Source organism: Gopherus flavomarginatus, chromosome 18 (assembly GCF_025201925.1).
Source record: "Gopherus flavomarginatus isolate rGopFla2 chromosome 18, rGopFla2.mat.asm, whole genome shotgun sequence".
NCBI lineage: Eukaryota > Metazoa > Chordata > Testudines > Testudinidae > Gopherus > Gopherus flavomarginatus.
In genome coordinates, this window is record NC_066634.1 from 19844881 (window position 1) to 19849218 (window position 4338).

Sequence of the window (4338 nt, forward strand, 5' to 3'; positions counted from 1 at the left end):
CTCTGGGAGTGATTTTTTTTCCCCCTCCTTGTCCCATCCCCTGGCATAAAGGGGCTTTTGGAAGTTAGAGAAATTGCCTCCTCTGCTTTGCTTGCTCCCTGCTCCAAAATAAAATGATTCATGTCCCCCCACCCATGCAGCCATGTGGCATTAAAGGCTGGTAATGCATTCACCATCTTAATGCTGACCTTTTCCTAGGATAGCTCTTCAAAGCACGCTCCCCCGCCCCGGTCTTCATGCATGAAAGGGTTAGCGGCGTTCGGCGTTGTGTCGGAGGCAGCTCCCGTTGAAATGAAACCGGCAGTCCGGATGTCTGAACTATTATTTCAGGCTCTCTGCAAACTCAGGCAGTGGCTGCCTCACTTCCCCTCGGGTCATGTGGGAGGAGCAGCGGTGCCAATTTGAAGAACTAAAGTGAGACGCAAGAGGCAAATTGCTGGGGAAATTTTGATAAGAATGTAAAAAATCATTTTGGCCAAAATTGGCTGTGGGAAATTTGGAACTCCTGGGGGAAAGCAGAAATATTGCAACGTGGCTGGCCTGCTGCAGTGCCTCATGGGAGTGGTAGTTTGGGTGCTTCCTGCTCCTAGTCCATCTGAGCTGGGGGCTGGGCAGTTGCTTCCAAGGTGCACCAGGCTCCCTGCTCATGGAGGGCGGCCGCTGGCTGCAATGCGGGAGATGATGTCCAGCTGGGAAGTCCGGCCCGTGAAGGGGAATGACAGCTGCATACAGCTCCCATGAGCCTCTCTGACTTGAAATCATTTGCTAAGGGAGCGTGGGGGGCTGGGTTTTTTTGATGAACCAAATCTAAGTTGTGTGCAGGAAGCAGATGCCTGAACTATTGCATTTACTTAACCCAATTATCCATCCGAAACACAAGTTTTGGGGGAAATTTTCCAAGCCAGCGAGGTCTGTCCCTGCCCCCACCCTGGCTAGATTTTCCCTCCCCCTGCGCTTTGGGGGATGCTACCCGTCCGCAGTATATTGTGGCAGGACTCGGCTGGCCGTGCTGGGCCTGTGGGATGATGGTGGGAAGGTGCTGGAGGACTCGTCCGGAGCTAGCCTGTGTCGGCACTGAGGGCGGGTGAGTTTGCTCACGCGAATGTTAGCCCAGCTGGCGTTCCTAGACCTGCTGCGCTGTGGATGGTAAGTGATTGAGGGGCAGGGCTCAGGTTCTAACTCAGGATGACGCTGCAGTGAAGTCGAGCCTTTAATTGTGTGTGCACACAACAGGGGTGGCGGTGCTGGGTAAGCTGCCACCCGCCCTCCTGTTTGGCCCAAGGGGAGGGTCGCGGCAACTTTAAGCTGTCAATTCAAAGCTGATTAGGCCAGGTTGCTTCCCACGCGGCTCCATTGGCCAGTGGGACTCCCTGCCACATGACGCTACGGAGACCCAAGAGTTGAGGGAGATGCTGGAAAGAACTGGGCGCTTCTAACAAGCATCTTGAATCAGAACAGCAAATACTGAACTAGTCCCCGAAGGGCTGTGAACCAGCCTGCTTCTGGGCAGGACCCAGCCACTGCTAGGGGTCAGGAGGGAATTCCTAGAGGGCAGGTTATCCGCTAACTGCCCCCCCGCAGGGATCTTTGCACCTCCCTCTGGCACTGGCCACCAGCAGGCTGGGCAGCCCCTGGTCCGATGCACCCTGGTGGCTCTGCTCACCTATGGGTAGGTTGCCCCAGGCTGGCTGGGCTCACTGGGTCTGGGGCCCAGCTTCCCGAACCCCCTTTCTGGTCCTGTTATGGCCAGCAGTTGCTGTACCAAGCTGGATGGGGTGGGTGAGGCCTTGAGGGATTGGAGAGACGCCAGGAGCTCAGTCTGTTCCGTTTGAGAGAGACAGTTAAGGGGTGATTTGATCCCAGTCTAGAACTACCTACCGGGGGAACAAAACCTTGCTCCTGGGCACTTTTCAGTGTAGTCGGCAAAGGTCTGGTGAGATCCAAGGGCTGGAAGTTGAAGCTAGATGAACTGAGACTGGAAAGTTTTAACCCATGTAACATTTGGGGGGTGATTTTCCAAGCCCTGCTTGTAACACGGAAAGAACCATGCAAAATTAAGGACACACCCCACCCCCCGGTTTTATATAATGTGTGGACAGCCCCTAATTAACCAGTTGCACAACTTACCCTGGGGCACAGTGGATGCTCCCTCACTAAACCACTTTTAAATCACGGTTGGCTGGTTTTTCTAACAGATCTGCTCTAGGAATGGTTCGGGGCCAGTTCTGTGCTCTCCAGCGGGTCAGGCTAGGAGATCACCGTGGTCCCAGCTAGCCTTGGAGTTGAGGAGTCATACCGGGTGGTGCCATTTCATTAGGATGCACAGGGTCTCTCTGGAGCACGGACCACCCGCCCGTTAGCCAGACCAGTGGGCTTAGAGCCACCTTACTTTATGTAACCGCCCTGGCACCCACACGCAGCTCATCTGCGTCCAAGGGAGTGGACTGCCGCCAACCATGTCCCTGAGCCACGCCCCAGACTCTTGAGTATGTGCTGCGGGTGGCTGGAAACAGATGGAAAAGGTTTCCTCAGGCTGGGCCCGGCCCCCGTGACGGATCTACCAAGGTTCCTAGGGGGTGGAAACACCTCTGGGCTCCTTGCAGAGCAGGCATGGCCATTCAGCATAAGAACGCAGCCACCTACCTTCCATGCCAAGGGGGGGGGGGGGGGGATTGGCCTGTCATAACCTTAGTCCCAGATTTGGACCTTAGCATCCAAAATATGAGGGTTAGCATGAAAACCTCCAAGCTTAGTTACCAGCTTGGACCTGGTACCTGCTGCCACCACCCAAAAAATTAGAGTGTTTTGGGGCACTCTGGTCCCCCTGAAAAACCTTCCCTGGGGACCCCAAGACCCAAATCCCTTGAGTCTCACAACAAAGGGAAATAATCCTTTTTCCCTTCCCCCCTCCAGGTGCTCCTGGAGAGATACACAGACACAAGCTCTGTGAAACTACACAGAGTGACTTCCCCTCTCTGTTCTCAATCCTGGAAACAAAAAGTACTTTCCTATTCCCCCAGAGGGGATGCAAAATCAGGCTAGCAATCCAACACACAGATCTCCCCTTGATTTCTTCCTCCCACCAATTCCCTGGTGAGTACAGACTCAATTTCCCTGAAGTAAAGAAAAACTTCAACAGGTCTTAAAAGAAAGCTTTATATAAAAAAGAAAGAGAAATACATACCAATGGTCTCTCTGTATTAAGATGATACAATACAGGGTCGATTGCTTAAAAGAATATTGAATAAACAGCCTTATTCAAAAAGAATACAAATCAAAGCACTCCAGCACTTATATTCATGCAAATACCAAAGAAAAGAAACCATAGAACTTACTATCTGATCTCTTTGTCCTTACACTTAGAAACAGAAGACTAGAAAGTAGAAACTGCTTCTCCAAAGCTCAGAGAAAGCAGGCAGACAGACAAAAGACTCAGACACAAACTTCCCTCCACCCAAAGTTGAAAAAATCCGGTTTCCTGATTGGTCCTCTGGTCAGGTGCTTCAGGTGAAAGAGACATTACCCCTTAGCTATCTGTTTATGACACGCCCCCCAAATTGCAGACAGTGGGGAAGCTCACTGGCGGCGATTTCCTTCTAGAACTTGAAAATAAACAGATTAATACAACACATACACCTTTACATATACTCCTAAGTATATAACTAACAGACTTCTACATTTTAAGAACACTTTTTAACTACTGAATTCTGGGAAACTCTCACGGGAGAGTGCATCAGCAACTTTATTAGAAGCTCCTGTGATGTGTTGAATTTCAAAATCAAAATCTTGGAGAGCTAAACTCCAACGAAGAAGTTTCTTGTTGTTCCCCTTGGCAGTATGAAGCCACTTTAGTACAGCATGGTCAGTTTGTAGTTGGAACCGCCGTCCCCAAACATATGGGCGTAGCTTTTCCAGGGCGTACACAATGGCATAGCATTCCTTTTCACTGACTGACCAGTGACTTTCCCTCTCAGACAGTTTCTTGCTGAGAAACACGACAGGATGGAAGTTGTGATCTGTTGCTTCCTGCATGAGCACTGCTCCTATACCACGCTCAGATGCATCTGTGGTTACTAGGAATGGCTTGTCAAAGTCCGGGGCCCTGAGCACAGGGTCAGACATGAGCATCGCCTTAAGCTGGGTAAAGGCCTTTTGACACTCATCAGTCCACTTAACGGCATTTGGCTGGGTCTTTTTGGTCAGGTCGGTCAGTGGGGCAGCGATTTGGCTGTAGTGTGGTACAAAATCGCCTGTAGTATCCGGCCAAGCCTAAGAAGGATTGGACCTGCTTCTTGGACCGTGGGACAGGCCACTTTTGGATAGCATCCACCTTGGCCT